Raw genomic sequence first — 20,029 nt, 5'->3', positions numbered from 1 at the left:
CACTTCTTTAACCCGGGCGTAGCTATGGATATCCTGATCTGGCACGGTCCGGAAAGCATCAGAAGCTTTGCCTGACAGTTTGCCTGACGATATTGCGACCCACTCTCTTCTAGCTATTCGGTGTAGGTAACATTGTCGCTCAAAATCCGCCAGGAAGTTATCAATCTCACAGTCCTTTTCATCAAAAGCTTTAAAAGCGCTAAACGGAATCTTCCTTGCGTCTGCTGTGCTGTACTCACTGTTCGGAGAAGGTGCGGCTGCTTGTTGGACTGCTGCCAGTTTTAACTGTAGCTCTGCATCTCTTATTTGTTTATCCTTCTGTAGTTCTGCGTTTACTAACAGGTCCATCACTTTCAGCACCACATCCGGCGTTGGGTTCGGGCCGAACCACGCTAGATTCTCTCTCATTAGCTTGTTGACTGGCGATTCCTCCTCCTGAATCCCTGGTGTCTCCATCTCTTGTACTGCTGGCGTTGCTGCAATCCCGTCCTCCTGGTCTAGCTCCATTGATTCTGCTATGATGACCCGCTTGGTTTTGTTGCTAGCAATCCTTCCACGAACTTCCAGTAGTTCTTCCAGTGTCTGCTTGGAATCCGGGTGTAAAGGAGAGTAGAAGGGAAAATCCCACTGCTACCAACCAATTGTGACGGTATCGGTATGATATCCCCGTCAAGCATTCCCTCCTCTCCATACAAGAACATCACAGGATTCCCCACACATGAGTCAAGACTGGATGCTGGAACCAAGACACTTTATTGACACAAAAACTCAGCTTATATGTGGTTACAGCCTGTTAGGAACGCCCCCCTCACACAGTGGGGTTTCCCATACAGATTATAGGAGACAAGTCGGAGCCGACCATGCAGACACGTTTCTTTAGATAAAGACATCAGGGGAGTTAATTAATACACTGAAGCAATCAGAATAATTAACATACTACTTCTCTAATCATTTAGCCTGATGATACAATACTCATCTTTTAAGGGTAAACACAGATCTTCTTTACACAACACAATAGATTAATTAACCTTTAGAATAGTGAGGGGACATTAGCACGTCAATAACCGGTCAGAGGAATGAATCACACATGAAATTCCTTTCTACCTCTACAGACATGGCTAGCAGGGAGCAGTAAACTGAGACATATAGGCAAATGTATCACAAATATCTATACACAAATGTGTATTTTAAACTGAATGGGTTGTTTTACAAGGTGATCATTTACAATTGCTTTAATCTATAGCAAACTATTGTCATGAATGGATGTGAATCCTGTGAGAAAACAATGTGGGCACACATTCAGTTATCCACAAGGATCATCAATGGGGAATTTAAAGTGATTGTAAATAACAAACTTGTTATACTTACCTCCACTGTGCAGCTTGTTTTGCACAGAGTGGCCCCGAACCTCGACTTCTGGGGTCCCCGGAGGCTCTCATGGCTCCTCCCCACATCAGATAAACCCCCCTAGGAGAAGCACTCTCCCGGATGGTTACCTTGCGGGCGCGCTCCCGGGTCCAACATTTGCATCCATCGACACGAATGCCGGACTTGGCCCTGCTCAATCTATCCAATCAAGAGACAGGCCCCCGTGGAGTGAGGGACAGCATGTCCTTGCCAAAGGAAATTTGGGGCTCAGGTAAGTAAAACGGGGGGGCTGGGGGGGCGGTGACTGCCAGATTTTTTTTCACCTTAATGCATCCTTAACAAACCCTTTAAGCTGCAATGTGTGACACTCCCAGGTTCGGGCTCAGATTTACCACAATGATAACACTTGTACACAAGTAACCATGCAAACTACAGGACCATCCAGCAAAGGTGTGTAGTGTAGTTCATAGGATAGGAGGAAATCCTGGTTCGAGAAAAAGGTCTATTATTGCTGTGTTATAGGGTCACTGTTTTCATGAGATGTAACAGCTAAGCCTTTATGTTTGTATTGTTTCCAAATGGGTATGTAAATAAAAAGCCATTATGTTGTTTACAAAGAGTCTTCTGTGCTAGTCAGTTGGGATACAACTATACAATTATCCTGAGTTGCATTTAAAACCAAAAGGCAGCTGACCTGTACCGGGGGTATTTAAGAGACCAGTTCACGCAACTCCCTCCACTTATACTCTTTGCATCTGCATCTAGGGCCCCAGTTAGTTGGCCCTCATTGCTCGGGTATTTGAATGGACCATTGGGTTATCCCATGTGGTCACCCAGGGCATAGCTAATACCTATAAATTGTTACTTGATTGTTATTTGCAATGCACTATACCCCTATGTGGGTGAACATTTGTGAAGATATTTTTATTTTTTGCAATAAAAACTATTTTACCATAAAACTATGGGCAGATGCTGTCATTGACATGCTGGAGTGTCACTGTACTCAAACTGCAGATGGCATAGGTGTGCACTTCCTAACAGCAACATTCAAGACCAGGTAAGAGAGTGAGCCACTGAACAGGTGGTCACTACCCACATATACTGTAGCTCATTACACCTGCTGGATCGAGAAAACAAAAACAGTAAGGCTAGGTACATATATGCAAATCAGATGAGTTTTGCACTGAATCGATTTGCATAACAGGTGGACCAGACCAGCATTCAACGGAGCTGGTTCACACATGTCCGTGGTGGCCATGGTCTGCTTTTTAAGAGTCCTTTGCGATTTTGGGTCTGATTCAGGTGCAAATTCAAGAAACATCTGCACGTGAATCGCATCTGAACCCAGTCCAGACTGCAAACCACAGCCAGACATGTGTGAACACAGCCTAAAAGCTGTTATTTTATTTATTATAGTGATGTTAACATTTCTTCAAAGATCTCTTTAATTTCAACATTGTGGGAGAACTGTAGGAATGCTTCCATTCCAGGTCCAAAAATCCATCAATAAAAAATCCATCGATAAATTTGTTTAATTGAAATGTGAAAACAGACAGCCTTATTTTGTTTATATACAACCCCAATTCAAAAAAAATACAAACCCATATTATATTCACAATATAAAATATAAAATGTCAAATGTTTAAACGGGGAAAATTTAGGGACAGGTTTACCACGGTGTAGCATTCCCTCTTCTTTTAACAACACTCTGTAAATATCTAGGAACCAAGGAGACCAGTTGCTGGAGTTTTGGAAGAGGAATGTTGTCCCATTCTTGCTTGATATAAAATTCTAACTGCTCAACAGTACAGGGTCTTCTTTGTCATTTTTTGTTTCAAGAAGTGGCAAATATTTTCAGTTGGTAAAAGATCTGGACTGCAAGCAGGCCAGTTAAACACCCGGACTCTACTACAAATCCACGCCGTTGTCATGAATGTGCCTTTCCACATGTGCAAGCTGCTCATTCCATACGCGCTAATGAACACAACACCCCCCCCCCCCCATACCATGAGAGATATAGGCTTTTGAACTGCACACTGATAATAAGCTGAAAAGTCCCTCTCCTCTTTAGTCCAGAGGATGTGGCGCCCAATCTTGCCAAACAAAAAGTAAAATTTTGATCTGTCTGACCACAGAAGTATTCCACTTTGCAACAGACAATTTATTTAATTTTTTTTACGGGTAATTATATAGTGCTGACAATTGTATGCAGCATTTTACCATTTTAAATGAGCTTTGGCCCAGAGAAGATTATTTCATTTCTGGATCATGTTCAGATGTGCATTTTTTATTGCATTACAGAGATTTAATTGCATGTGTGGATGGTACGGCAATCTGTGTTCACAGACAGTAATTTTTGATCATATTTCTCAGCCCATGCAGTCATGTCCATCACAGAATCATACGTGTTTTTAATGCAGTGCCGTCTGAGGATCAGAAAATCATGGGCATCAATACTGCATTTCAGCCTTGTCCCTTGTGTAAAAAGAATTGTTTCCAAATTCTTGCAATCTTTAATGATATTATGTACCTTAGAAAATAATATATTTGAAGTCTTTGCAATTCTAGACACAGCTTTTCACAGATTGGTAAACATCTGCCCATCTTTACTTATGAGACACTGACTCTCTAAAATGCTCCTTTTATACCCAATCATGTTACAGACCAACTAACCTAATTAGCTTCAAAATGTTTTTCCTGCTATTCCAGGTCAGTACCACCAACTTTTTGTTGCCCTGTTTCAACTTTTCTGAGACGTGTGCTGTCCTCAGTTTAAAATTTACCTTGTTTTTTTCTTAAAATGGTAAATTTTCTCAGTTTAACCGCTTGTCGACCAGCCGCCACAGTTTTATGGTGGCAGGTCGGCTCGGCTGCGCAAAACACACAGATCCCGGTACTGTCAGGGGGAGAAATGACTGTTCGTCTGTTCATACAATGTATGAACAGTGATCAGTCATTTTCCCTAGTCAGTCCCACCCCCCCTTCCGTTAGAACACACCTAGGGAACATAATTAACCCCTTCCTCGCCCCCTAGTGTTAACCCCTTCCCTGCCAGTGACATTTTTACAGTAATCAATGCATTTTTTTTAGCACTGACCGCTATAAAAATGCCAATGGTCCCAATAATGTGTCAAAAGTGTCCGAAGTGTCCGCCATAAGGTTGCAGTACCGATAACATAAAAAATGTAGAAGAATACGTATCAGCCTAAACTGAGGGAAAAAAATTTTTTTTATATATTTTTGGGGGATATTTATTATAGCAAAAAGTAAAAAATATTCATTTTTTTTCAAAATTGTCGCTCTATTGGGGGGCGTGGCTTGTGCGCAACGAAGATGGACGCTTGAGCCTGCAGCTCTGACAGAGAACGGGGGGAATAGCGACTCCCAAGCGTGATTTTGAACGCCCGGTGCCCCAATCCACCTTCCCCTCCTCGGGACAGTCACCCGATGCAGGCTCGCAAGCGGAAGGAGGAGCGGTACCCGAAGAAACTAACGGACTTCTTCACAATGCCGTCCGGAGATCGAGTGAGCCAAGATGGCGCCGGCGCACGCTCACTGCCTGCCTCTTCGTCTTACACAGACTTGCCGGATTCGAATCCGGGCCCCTGGGCGGCCGACACTGAGTCACACGGGGGACGAGACAGATCGCCTCATACTCCATCAACGCAGAGCCTGGCGAAAGCGCGGATGAGGATGGACACCTCAAAACAGGTCCCGGACGCTGAGGCCTCACCCACGCCACAGGAGCAGGTAGGCCTAGATGCCGCATCCTCCATTGCACACTTTCCCACGTCCGGACAACCTGTCCTGGACACTACACTGAAGGACATGTTACTGTCACTGCAGTCCTCCCTCATGCTCAATTTCTCCATGATGGTTAAGGGGTTTACCTCAGAGCTTAACAACCTGGGGAATAGGGTACAGCACGTGGAAAGTAAAATGGATAACTGTGCTACCACTGTAAATGAACTCATAGATGCCTGCAGGGATCAAGCGGATGAAACTGACTGGATAAGAGCTAAGCTCGCGGACCTCGAGGACCGATCGAGAAGAAATAACGTTAAAATGAGAGGGGTCCCCGAGTCTGTTATGCCTGCTGATCTGCAAAAATATGCCGGGGACATGATTGCTAAATTGCTCCCTGAGGTGTCGCAAATAGAGAGTATCATTGATCGCATACATCAGATTCCCAAACACCTAGAGGCCTCCATCCCTAGGGATGTGCTTATGAAAATCCATTTCTTTCCAACCAAAGAGAAGCTGCTTGCAAAGACCAGATTAACCCCTGAGCTCCTGGCCCCGTTTACTGGAGTCCACTTATACGCAGACCTCTCTCAATTCACTTTGTCCATGAGGAGGCAGATGAAATCTGTGACGAAGGCTCTTAATAACCACAAAATCTCCTACAAATGGAGGCATCCAGCCACGTTGGTGATCACTCATAACAGCTTGACTACTGTTATATCTAACCCGAGAGATGGCCTACAGCTGCTCCACTCATGGGCCATCATCCTGGAACTTTCACCCGAAGAACAACAGGCCTTCTCGGCTCACCGCCCAATGGGCAAGCGCCGCCAATTCCAACCACCCCAAGGCAGGAAGTGAGTGCCTCATCAACTTCACTATGTACAACGACGAATGTCCCCTGTTCTCTGTCCTACTAACATCCAGCTGTTTGGAACTTTCCCCTAATTTGAGTCAGTATACCAGGTTATTGCTGCTGACCTTTTTTGTTATAGTTCTCTGGTTCCTTTTTGTTGTTTTCACTTGACCTTCTAACCTTCGATTACTGGACCGCCATTTGCCCGCTGAGCATTGGGTGCCCACGGTGGTGGGTACAGAGCACCAGGCTCTAGAGTCATCTAGGACCTCTGTTATTCAGCGGCCAGGTCTGTTGCAATGGTGCAAAGTGACTGAACTTCATTAACCATTTCTTTTCCAACAGAGCCGTTTGGGTTTTATTTTTTTAGTTTGTAGTTTCAACTGGATCCAGACTGGCCGTGATTCCCAGAACTACCACATTGACAATTGACCGCTATCCTTCACCAGGCATCACCAGTGATCTCTTCTGAACTGTGAGTCTCCCACTACACTACATATACTCTCCTTTCACGATGGCTATCAATGTACTATCACTGAATACAAAAGGCCTTAACCACCCGGTCAAACGGGCTTCCCTGTGGAAAACAGCGCTGTCCCACGATAGCGACATAGTGTGCGCCCAAGAAACGCACTTTGCCCTGAACGCTACCCCCAGGTGCCAACACAAGTCCTTCCCTCATGTGTTTACTGCCTGCTATACGAAGAAACAACGGGGGGTCCTGATCGCAATTAGAGACTCTGTTGCTTTCCAACTTCACGATAGTATCCTGGACTCTGAAGGCCGCTACATAATCTTAGTATGTACTGTGGAAAATGTTCAATACACTATAGTGAATGTGTATGCCCCAAACACTAAACAGATTGGTTTCCTAAAGAAAGTGCTGAAGGCAATCCTGAAAGTTCAGCAAGGACATCTTCTTATTTGTGGTGATTTCCACCTTGTGCCGGACTACGACATGGACTCCTCCTCTGGCCCCAAGTGATTCGTTTCATCACTGTCTGCCTTTTTGAGTTTGCATGACCTGCATGACGTGTGGAGGTGTTGTCACGCGACGGAGAGGGACTACACGTTCCTTTCCTCGCATCACAACACCTACTCGCGCATTGACCTATTTCTGTCTAAGTGGCTACTGCAAAATGTGTGTGCATCTAAAATCCACGAAATCACCTGGTCGGACCATGCTCCGGTGAGTATTCAAATTAAAAACCAACACTCTACCCCAAAGGCCTTTGTGTGGAGAGTGAATAATTCTCTGCTCCAATGCACTGACAACCAGTCGTTCCTATCCGAACGCCTCACGGAATTTTTCCGCACAAATTCAAACTCAGTGTCCGACCCGGCGGTTTTGTCATATATGAGGGGTTATTTTATACAGTTGGGTGCTAAATGGAAGCGGAGGAGAATGCAGAAATTGGATGAATTGACAGCTCAGATAGTATCAATTGATACGATGAACAAAACTAACCCAACCCCGTCCCTACAAGCCCAATTATTTCAATTAAGAACCAAACTAAGATCGTTGCTCTTAGAGGGGTACGAACAGAAGCTCAGGAAGTTGAAGGCTACCTCCTTTGCCTCGAACAATAAGGCTGGTAAGGCTATGTCCCAACGTATCAAGGGGCATAGACTTAAATCTAAAATAGCGCACATTACCTACCCTACTGATCGAGATAAACATATTAACCCACAAGCGATAGCCGACGCATTTAGTTCATATTACAGTGAACTGTACAACCTAAAAAATAGTAGCGACACACATCACCCTACAGTACACGACATAGAAACCTTTCTAGATCATGTACATCTTCCCTCCCTTACGCCTGAACGGCTGTTGGATCTTAACAAATCCTTCACAATATTAGAAGTCCTAACAGTGATTGGCAAACTCCCCTCAGCAAAATCTCCAGGGCCCGACGGGTATACGGGGGAATACTTCAAAACCTTTGCTCCCACTTTAGCTCCTTATCTTTGCGACCTATTCAATCACGCTGCAACCTCATCTCAGTTTCCAGACGAAATGCTCTCTGCCCTTAACATCACCCTGCCCAAACCTGGTAAGGAACCCACGGTCCCTCAGAATTTCCGGCCAATATCTTTTTTAAATATTGATGTGAAAATTTATGCTAAACTAATTGCGAACAGACTTGTAGATATCCTCCCCTCCTTGATTCATGCGGACCAAACTGGCTTCACCAAAGGGCGTCAAACGTCCGACGCCACGAGACGTCTTATTAATGTTATACACCACACGACAACGTCCGGAACGCCTTCTCTGCTCTTATCCTTAGATGCAGAGAAGGCGTTCGACAGGGTTAACTGGTCTTACCTCTCCTCGGTCTTGGAGAAATTTGGCTTTCGGGGGCACATACTTAGGTCCATACTCGCCTTGCATTCCAACCTGTCAGCACGGGTCTACTCCTCTAACCTACTCTCTAAGCCATTCCACATCACGAACGGCACAAGACAAGGATGCCCCTTGTCGTCGCTAGTGTTTAACCTCATGATGGAACCCCTCGCGGAACACATTCGCAGCAACCCAGCCATATCCGGTATCACCATAGGACCCCGCACCCATAAGATAAATATGTTTGCGGATGATGTGATCTTGATGGTCACGGACCCTTCCCGCTCCCTAACAGAAATTCAAAAAGTACTGAATTGGTATGGGGAGGTCTCGTTCTACAAAGCTAATGCCACTAAATCTCAAATCCTTAACCTAGGCGTAGATCCTGTGACGAGTAATGTATTGCAGCATCAATTCCCATACACTTGGGCAGATTCAAATCTACACCAGACCTTTTCGCTTATAACTATATACCCCTGAGAAGTAAGATGCAACAAGACCTTGGTAAATTGAGCAAGGTTGAGTTTTCTTGGTGGGGCAGGCTTGCCGCCTTCAAGATGATTCACATGCCACAGCTGCTATACTTGTTCCGCAATGTGACGATTCCTGTCCCAGCCAGTTACTTTCGAGCACTGCAGGCCATGCTGGCAAGCTTCGTTTGGCAAGGGAAAAAGTCCAGATATTCCCATACCAAATTGATTAAGCATAGGCTATCCGGAGGGGTTGGTTATGTTGATTTTTGCGACTATTTTTCGGCCTCGATTATGGCCCAGGTGAGAGAATGGTTCCAGCATGAGCCTGCGACCATCTGGGGCGAGATCGAATGTGTTTACAGCTCGGCAGGCCCACCTAACCTATGGCTTTTTGCCGCCCTTTTAGGCCAACGGACCCCGACCCACTTAGCACCCTCCATGGTTGTGACCATATGAACGTGGCTCCAATTTCTAGCACACCAAGGCCACTCGGACCCAACGATTATTTTGAACATTCCAATTGATACCCTCTCCCAGCTGATTACCCCATTAGCTATTAAAAAGTGGCGAGAGAAGGGCATCAAGTACATTAAGGACCTGTACTCCAACAACAATATTAAATCATTTCAGCGAATACAGGAGAAGTTCGACATGCCCCAGAACTCTTACTACCAATACCTACAAATTAAACACTGTCTAGGGAAGATCCCGGCACATCCACACTCCATTAACTCATATGTTTGGGTGTATCTCACCGCAAATACCTCGCCAAAAAAGGGCATTTCCCTCTTCTACAACCTGATGCAAGACAAACGAGGCTTCGTAAAATCTCCCTCTCGCGGGCAATGGGAAAAGGATCTACAGAGATCTTACTCAAACCTTCAATGGCACACAGCCTGTAAACTAACACAAAGGGCCTCCAACTGCACCAACCTGTGGGAAATATCAGTCAAAATAACTCTCCGGTGGTACTATACACCGGCGGTTATGTCCAGGTTTAAGGCTCAACTCCCCAACTCCTGCTGGAGACAATGTGGCTGGAGCGGGGATCTCATCCACATACTTTGGAGCTGTCCCAAGCTTCAGCAATACTGGGGTTATGTGTTCAGCATTATCTCTGCCTTGTTCGGTACCAAAATTACACCCGACCCAGCACTTGCACTATTATCCCTAAGGATAGAGCTGATTCAGACAGATCTACGACATGTAGTCCTCCTTCTGGCGGCTCGCTCATCAATAACAAGGAAATGGAAGAACGCCCTCCCCCCGACAATCACTGAAGTGATTGACCTGACTAATTTGCATTGCACTCACGAAAAACTCCTGGCGTCTTCACTAGGACATCTCACAAAGGCTAAAGCTCTGTGGTCTCCATGGTCGACCTGGTTTGCCAGCAGTAAGGAATTTTCAGTGTTATGAGTATGTCTATCCTTCTTGTTCCTATGGAGGAGAACCCACACCCCACTGGGCGCAGTGAGTTCCCTTGCGGGGCGTCAGTGGGGTCTGGGTGATCCATTCTACCGGTAACTAGCGAACCATCACCTCTCGGTGAGTGTTACATACTCTGGGTAGCGACTACCTTGTTATCAGTTGTTCCTGCCGCTGGATCCGTTCAACAGTTAATTGCCTACCACCCTTATGGTACTTGCCAACGTGACATTTAAAATGTGTTTAAAATGTGACTAACTATGTTGATATTGATCAAGGTCATGTACTGACATGTGACTTTACTCCACCTTGTGACTTAATGCACTGTTGTATTGTCTCTTTCACTTTTTGCTGAAAATAAATAAAAACTATTGACTTAAAAAAAATTGTCGCTCTATTTTTGTTTATATCACAAAAAATAAAAAATGCAGAGGTGATCAAATACCACCAAAAGAAAGCTCTATTTGTGGGAAAACAAGGACGCCAATTTTGTTTGGGAGCCACGTCGCACGACCGTGCAATTGTCAGTGAAAGCGGCGCAGTGTCGAATCGCAAAAAGTGGCCCAGTCATTGACCAGCAAAATGGTCCGGGGCTGAAGTGGTAAAACACTTGATATGTTTTCTATTTTCTATTGTGAATGATATTTGCCAATCATTGCATTCTGTTCTTATGCAGATTTTACACAGCATCCCAGCTCTTTTGGAATAAGGGTTGTAGATGGCTAGCCAATATCTAGCCATAAATAATATGAAATAAGTCCAAGAGAGGATGGTGTAAACATAAAAAAAAAACATTATATTGTAGGGAATCTGTATTCATCTCCATCTGGTAACACTTCCAACATTTTTGCAAAGAAAACTTTTGACAAGACAAGCATAGAAAGCTGTAACGGTCATGTGATCTACATCTGTTAGCCTGTCACTGCCACAGACAATGTAGTTAAATAATCAAAGATGGCTTTTTGTTTTTCTATCAAAAGGCACTTATGGCTCAGTAACCTCCACCTAAACATATGTTACTAAAGCACCATAACTAAATGGACTGTTAACCGCCCTTTGAATTAAAACAATAAGAAAATGAAACACTTGCCAACAAAGACTTTTTAACTAGTCTGAGGTTAGTTAGGGTCTTTGCATTGTATAACAAATACACTGCATTTTTTTAGCCAGAAAATGTCCCTAACATTTTCTCTTTGCTGAAAGAAACATCTTAAATTCTTGAAGAAGACCCCAGACTAATTGCAAACCCTGTCTTTTCATCCAGTAAATCTTGTTCCAATTATTTGGTAAAAAAGAATCCAGAAACATGGAGAACGTAGGAAGAATATTATACCCTCAGCTATGTTATACCTCATGGTAAAACATTACACCCGCTGGACTGGCACTAGCCTCTGGATAGAAAGAAGGCATGATATGCCATCACAGCATATTACTACCACAATATGTCACATTGGCTCTGCTGCAGCAAAAAGAAATGTCAGACAAAGACAACATTTGGCTTTAATTATTATGCTTGTCCGAGCCCTTCAGACAGCACCAATCTGTCTTCATAAAACAGTTTACAGAATTGTGCCCCAGGTGTCCATAGTTTTAGCCAAATACCCTCTTTTTAGATTATTTACATGAAAACTGTGCTCATTAAGAGAATAATAAATGAAATGGCCTTCAACTTCCTATGACTGCAAAAGCACTTGGCCTTGTCAGTGCCGATGGGCACAGAGTTGTATCTCTGGAAAGAAAGGCACATAGGCCATGCCATGCTGTTTTCCTATCTAGCTAGTGAAACTACATGTTAAAAATGATTATTAGATTGTACAATTGCACTTTAAAAAAAATAATAATAATAATTCTCTGACTGTTGTCATCAAAATAAATCACACAAGATGATTAACAAGTAGATATTAAAAGTTTATGTAAACCCTGTTACACCACTTGTACCTACAGGTACGCCCATAATAAGGCTTACCTATAGGTACTGTAAGCATCACTTAAACTTGCACAGTTAGGAGATATCTACCATATACGCTTGTGCCAACGTCATCGGTGCATGCACACTGAAGAAACATCTCGCTCGTGCCACTTCTTCAGCAGCATGCCATAACTGGCGGATCCCATGTGCATGTGTGGGAGTGACCTCATTGTGGTTCCGGCCAATCACAGCGCTGGAGTCTGCGTACCCAGACCTAACTTGTACCTGTCACAGCGGTGTGTGGGGCCGCTGTAACAGGTTTGATCTAAGGTAAGTATTTCATAACATTTCTATATCTTTACTTCTAAGGTGTCTTATATTGTATTTACTATGTCTCAGTGTATGCTGTATTACAATAAATGCATACATGTTGTGTGTTCTGCAACAAATATCCTCTGGGAAAAAAAAAAAAGTTTATACTTCACTTACACCCATCCAACAAATGTTCAAATTCTCTAAACAGAGATAAGAGGCATTTATAACTTTAGCGGAAGTGTATTATGTTATGCAAGGATTCTGTCTCTTTTATGTCTTTGGAGATAAAAACCTGGTTATCTTGCATGGACAGCACCCTGGCGAACGCATTCCAACCAGTAACAAAAGACATCGATAACTCTCAGCATTCATCTTGCAGTAGATTGTGCAAGCTAGAGAAAGGAATTGCTCAGTCACGACACAATGCAAGGCTATCAAGTTTTTTAATGGAAATTTTAGACATCTGTATGTTGGTACGATTTTGCCACCTGGTACAATGTAAAGCAAGTGTCTCTGCAATTTTTTTCAATTGAAATATACCATAAGATGACATTTATATTTATTGTGAAAGAATATGATGTTATAGCGGAAAGTTCATACACAACGGCTAATTTTACCTACTGAACAATACTAATCCTATGCATAGGTTGGTAATATATATCAGTATGATTTTAACTACTGCAAGCTCATATTTGTACCTTATAAAATTAGCCCATAATACATAAAAAATGAAATGATAAAAATACTTTGTCATATATTTACAAAAAAAAAAAACCTCCCCTGCTATGCCAGATCTTTAATCCCTTGCCAGTCTTGACCAGGAGCTGTGGCCCTTGCCAACTTGGACCACTAACATCGGCCGTCTATTACCATTTCTTTTTTTTTTGCTGCAAAAATGCAATGTTGTTCAATCTCACCTAAATTAAATGTCCGACTGACCGAAAAATTTTATACGGCTGGTACTATACTACTATAAAGCTGGTTACAGATATCAGTGAATGGTTGGATGTTTATGATTACGGTTATCACACAATGGGAAAGATTTACTAAAATTGAGGGACACAAAATCGGGTGCAATTTTTATAGTAACTAATCCGCTTCTGGGTTTTATTGTCAAAGCCTAATTGAACAAGCTGAAAATAGAATCTGATTGGTTACAATGTGCAGCTGCACCTGATTCACCAGTTTTATTAAATCTCTCCCAATGTCGTTTGTCTCTGTTTGTTCACCTAACAGGAAAGTTTTTTATCGCATAGGGGCTTCTGTTTAGGCAACAAAGAAAGGGAGGTTACGAGGTTCAACGAGGATCTGAGTGGACAGTCAAAGTGCTGCCTTGTCTCAGGGGAATCAATTGCAATGGGGCTAATGTGTCTAACTGCTTAATCATTTTGTCTCCCTAGAACTATTTTTCAGAGTGATTGCCCCATAGACATAATATCATCACTCAAGCCATCAAGCCAGCTGCAAACAGCTGTCTTTAGGATGCCTTAGCCTAAAGCATTTGAGAAAACACAAGTCATGTATATGCCTGCAGAAGCAGAAACAAAACTAGAAATGGAAAGCTAGATTAATATAGATCCTCATGGAATTGTAATGGGATGAGGATGACACAAATCTCAGAGCACTGCAAATAGCCAAAGGAAAGGGTGTATCGCTCAGCCCCTCTTCGCCCTACCAGTAAACCACACTGTCTGTTAAGGTTTAGAATGTTAATGCTATTTTTTCCTGCAAGCTGAATTTCATCTAGCATATTCCTCAGCAGTGAGAAGGTTAAGTCTAGAGAGAGATGTACTCTAATATCTGAAATCTGGCTGACTTTTATGTAAAATTCCTGTTTTCAGCTCTTACTGGACAAACAATCGTGCTTGGAAACACTACAGAATGCTGCTGGGGTAGTGTTTACAGCCCTGGGGATGCAGATGAATTCAAATGCATCGCAAACAGCTGGTTTGAGAGACCAACTGTCTCAGAGGTGCAAGGATGGGGAAGGAGGTGATGGAGCTATAAACACAGCCAGCATGAAGGTCAATGTGAAAGCCGAGGCCATCTGTCGTCTGGGGTGCACTGAATTCTGGTGGCCTGGCTCAGTTATTTCCCAGTGAGTGACAGGCTCTCTCCCAAGAGAAAAGACAGAAAAGGAACCACATGTTGGTTCAGGCAGAGAAATATGGGATGTGCACAGTGGAGAGCAAAATGTTAACAAATTAATGATTAAAACGCTACATTCTCCTTCACTTGGTCTTTGTGGACCGGAGAAATTTAGGCAGCTGCACGCTTAATTTATTAAGGCTGGACTATCTGCAGAGACTGAGCCAATTCAAATTATTCTTGTATTCATTAGACTGCAGTAAACCGAAATTTGATTGGTTGGTATTTGTTATTGGACTTTACATATCTATATAACTTTGGATTTATTTTATGAAACAAGAGAGTTTATTTTTTTCATATTAAAGCAGTTATAAACTCTGTTTGGACATTTTTACATACAGGTAAGCCTATCATAAGGCTTACCTGTAGGTAAAATAAATATCTCCTAAACCTACATGGTTTAGGAGATATTTACCCTGCATGCAGCCACTGGCAGCGCATGCGCAGTGAAGGTCCAGCATATAATGCCGAAACATATCATGCCAGTCTAAAGCTCTCTGCTCACGGAGCTGTGAAAAACAAGCAATCAGCGATGTTTGATCGCTCAGTTTTAAGTGCAGAGACTTCGGGGGACAGATGCAGCATCGCACCGATGCTGCATCCACCTAGGTATGTATAAAAAAAAAAAAAAAAAAATTATCTTTTAAACTAGAAAAAAAACAAAGAAAACAATATAAAGAAGCTGCATACTCAGTAAGTGATTAAAACTGTGCTTAACCACTTGACCACTGGGCACTTAAACCCCCTTCCTCACCAGACCAATTTTCAGCTTTCGGTGCTCTCACAATTTGAATGACAATTACTCAGTCATAGAACAATGTCCCCATCTGAAATTGTTGTCCTTTTTTTCCCAAAAATAGAGCTTTCTTTTGGTGGTATTTGATCAAATCTGGGTTTTTTATTTTTTGCACTATAAAAGAAAAAACACTGACAATTCTGTAAAAAAAAAATATCTCGTTTCTGTCATATTAGCAGGTTATTTCTCACACACAGCATGCCACAAATTACACCCCAAAACACATTCTGCTATTCCTTCCGAGTATGGCGATGCCACAAGTGAGACTTTTACACAGCGTGGCCACATACAGAGGCCCAACATGCAGGGAGCACCTTCAGACGTTCTGGAGCACCCAGACCAATTCTGACATTTCTCTCCTACATGTAAAAATCATCATTTATTTGCTTGAAAATTACATAGAAACCCAAAACATTATATATGCTTCTTTAGCAAAGACCCTAAAGAATACAATGGCGGCCATTACAACTTTTTATCTCGCACGGTATTTTCGCAGCAATTTTTTGAACGCTTGTTTTTAAAAAAAAACAGTTTTGTGCTTAAAAAAAACAAAACAGTAAAGTTAGCCCAATGTTTTTGCATAATATGAAAGATGAAGTTATGCCGAGTAAATAGATACCCAACATGTCACCCTTCAAAATTGCACACACTTGTGGAATGGTGCCGAACTTTGCTACTTAAAAATCCCCATAGGCGACGTATTGCAAGGTATTGGAGTATTGCAGGGAATTGCAGGGTATTGGGGTATTGCAGAGTATTGGGGTATTGCAGAGTATTGGGGTATTGCAGAGTATTGGGGGTATTGCGGAGTATTGGGGGTATTGTGGAGTATTGGGGGTATTGCAGAGTATTGGGGGTATTCCAGAGTATTGGGGGTATTCCAGAGTATTGGGGGTATTGCAGAGTATTGGGGGTATTGCAGAGTATCGGGGGTATTGCAGAGTATTGCGGTATTGCAAAGTATTGGGGGTATTGCAGAGTATTGGGGGTATTGCAGAGTATTGGGGGTATTGCAGAGTATTGGTGGTATTGCAGAGTATTGCGCAGGGATGGATGGATGGCTGGATCTGTGACTGCATTTGTCACAGATCCAGCCACAGCAGCTGCTGCTGCTTCCGCTCCCCCCTTCTCCTCTCACACTGTACCGATCGGTACAGAGAGGGGAGGGAGGAATCGGTGTCATCACATGACGCTGTTTTTTTTTCAAGTGATCGTTCCGTCATTTGACGGAGCGATCACGTGGTAAACGGCCGCTATCAGCGGCAATTTACCGCGATCCGTGATGCGCCAGGTCCTCTAGACCCGGCGCTCTGGATGATTCCGGGAGCGTGCCCCAGGGGGCGCGCAAGAGGAGGATTCTGGGAGGATGTCCCAGGGACGTCCTCCCAGAACAACTCCACCGCGCTGTAGAGGTGTTTTGTCTATAGCGCGGTGGGAAAGAGATTAATATCACTTTAAGGCTGGGTTTACACTGGTGCGACACGATACGACAGCCGTCCTACTTTGGATCCAACTTTACTCTCCGACTTGAAGCCGACATACGTCTGACTTGGATCCCCGCCAATACCAGGCACTGTGTTTGGTATGAATCTTGAGGGGGAACTCAACGCCAAATTTTAAATAAAAAACAGGCATGGGTTCCCCTTCCAGGAGCATACCAGGCCCTTGGGTCTAGTATGGATTTAAAGGCGAACCCCTACTCCAAAAAAACTGCATTGGGTTCCCCCCAAAATCCATACCAGTCCCTTATCCAAGCACACAGCCCGGCCAGTCAGGAAAGGGGGTGGGGATGAGCGAGCGCCCCCCCTCCTGAACCATACCAGGCAGCATGCCCTCAACATAGGGGGGTGGGGGTTTTGGGGCGGGTGATTATTTTTTATTTATTTATTGTTTCCTTTATTTTCACCTGGATGATCCAGCCAATAAAGTCTGTTATTTATCAAATTCCTTTAACAGGCTACGTTGTCCAGCAAAAGTGTCTGTTAGAGGGTTGAGGCAAACATTTTGTTACGAACATGAGTACTAACAATGATCAGCTTTTATTCATTTGCGTAAAAGCTTTATTCCAAAGTAATATTACAAAACTGTTGCTGTGATTGCTTAAAAAGTGTTAGCTGGGGTTCAGTTTTAATTTGTTAGCCATCTAACGCTACCCACTCCCCAGGATGACAATGCTGGTGGCCAAAGGTATCTTTGCTGCTGTTCCATCCAGAGTGGGGCCCCCCTAATGGCCTGTACACACGATCCGAATATCGTACGAAAAATGTCATCCGAGGAAGAATCGTACGATAATCAGATCGTTAGTACAGAGCTTTCGAGAGGCAATCCTGACAGTTCATCCGATATTATTTTATCGGACAAAATGTTTCTCCTACGGTACCAGATCGTACGATTTTTGTTTAGTCAGTACAGTTGACGTCCGAAAATACAATACAAATACATTACATCATGACATCAAGTTGTATGATCTTTTGTACGATATTTGGATCGTGTGTACAGGGCATTAGAGAGGAAGTGTGTTACTGACCGAGTAACCAGGTGAAAATAAAGTAAAAACAAGCCTAAGAAAATAAAATGAATGCAGCCACTACATTTAAGGACTAGTAAGTATTACATGTTTGTTAAGTTGTTGAATTTAGCAATGCTTTAAAGCGGTGTTTCACCCTAAAAACACATTTCTAGCATGCCATCAAGCATACTAGCGCGAGCTACAGTATGCCTTGCTTTTATTTTTTGGCGCCGTACTTACGGTTCACTGCTGTAGTGAAGTTTCAGACTCCCTGCGGGGAATGGGCGCAGGGAAGATGATTGACGGCCGGCTATGGCGCGTCACGCTGCCCGAAGATAGCCGAAATAGCACTTGCCTCTTCACGGCTCTATAGGGCGCCTGCGCACAGACATCGGAGCTGACTGCGCAGGCGCCGTGAAGAGGCAAGTCCTATTTCGCTATCTTCGGGCAGCGTGACGCGCCATAGCCGGCCGTCAATCATCTTCCCTGTGCATAGGAACGCCCATTCCACGCGGGGAGTCTGAGACTTCACTACGGCAGTAAACCGTAAGTATGGCGCCAAAAAATAAAAGAAAGACGTATTGTAGATCTCGCTAGGATGCTTGATGGCATGCTAGAAAAAAAAAGTTTTTTTTAGGGTGAACCCCCGCTTTAACTGTGGTGTTGTCATCAAAAATCCATATACATAAGCACAAAATAATATGCCAACAGGATGTTTCCTACCACAAATATTCAAATTAACAAACAAGTAGCAAGTAACTATAGCAACCAGTAATAAACTTTTAATTAATTAAAGATGAACTGCAGGTATGATCTTCATTGCATTCTTACGTTAGTCCAGCTTGGACCATTATAAGTGTGCATCTTTCATACCTGAGGGGCTGTTGGGGAAGCTGACAACCACTGTAACAGTTGGCACTCTTACAGTGATAGTAGCTCCTAGTGGTTCTGTGTGAGCAGCTTGCCCTTTGCATGCTCACCACAGGCAGGTGCTCACTGGGCACTGCTGCCATTTGCAGGGCACCTTGTATTATTTCCCATGAAGATGAGTCCTTCCTTAATTAGATACAATAGAAAGAAGCAAGATGATGTCATGATCTCCACCTCATTCATTTAGAGACTGCTTTGCTTTAAATGAAAAAAATAAATAAAATAAACAAAAACAAGACATTCTGTTAATCCATTATGAATGCTGCTGCCAGACTCATAAATCTTACCAACCATTCAGTGTCTTCCACCCCTCTCTGCAAATTTCTCCATTGGCTGCCACTCTCCCAAGGAATAAACTCAAAATACTAGCACCAACTTACAAAACCATCTAGAACTCGGCCCCCAGCTACATCACCAACCTCATCTCTTTGTTCCTCTCAAGACCTGCTGATCTCTAGTTGCCTTGTCACCTCCTCCCATGCTCGCTTCCAAGACTTCTCCTCAGCCTCCCCCATTCTCTGGAATTCCCTACCCCAATCTGTCTGATTATCTCCTACTCTGTCCACTTTTAGGAAATCCCTGGAAATCTTTAATTTATTTATTCACTTTTATTTTCTTCATCAGCTCATCCCCCACTGTTATTACCTATTGTATCACTTGACTCTCCCTTTAAGGTTGCAAGCTCTAACAAGCAGGGCCCACTGATTCCCCCCTGTATTGAATTGCATCTATACTGTCTGCCCTCTTATTGTAAAGTTGGCGCTATATAAATCCTGTATTATAATAATAATGGCAGCAGTGCCGAAAGAGTGACCCCCTGTGGTCAGTGTCTCACAAGAATTAGGTATGTGATATGCATACTTACATTGTAAGTATGTAAATATGCAATTAACCCCTTAGCGCCAGCCCTTTAAGGCCTTTCGAATTTTGGGAGGCGGAGCGGGGCCTATGGCCATGCGACCGCAATGTTTGGCTGTCACGGTGGTCACGTGATCAAGGTTTCCGTTACCTGCCAACCACTGTGCCAGAAATGTGCATGATGCGTGCTCTCGGCACAGCTCTATTGGCACTATTGCACGCAAATGTGTGGCTGCTCAGCGACAAGGCCTGGCCGACGAGAGGCTGCAAATTTGCTTGCTCTCGACACCAACAAGTTAAGATCATACCAGGAGTTCAGAACTGATTTGGCCAGTTCTTTTCATCAAA

At 43.4% G+C, this 20,029-nt stretch overlaps 1 protein-coding gene across 5 annotated transcripts in view; it reads right to left on the bottom strand.

Moving 5' to 3' along the window:
- The window catches only part of PARD3B (par-3 family cell polarity regulator beta), a 1,737,215-nt gene that overhangs the window by 1,374,298 nt on the left and 342,888 nt on the right, over positions 1 to 20,029 (bottom strand). The gene's annotated exons all lie outside the window — the stretch shown is intronic.

This window comes from Rana temporaria, chromosome 6 (assembly GCF_905171775.1).
Source record: "Rana temporaria chromosome 6, aRanTem1.1, whole genome shotgun sequence".
NCBI lineage: Eukaryota > Metazoa > Chordata > Amphibia > Anura > Ranidae > Rana > Rana temporaria.
Note: the sequence above shows the minus strand (reverse complement) of the source record. Positions and strands in the feature narration are given on the sequence as shown.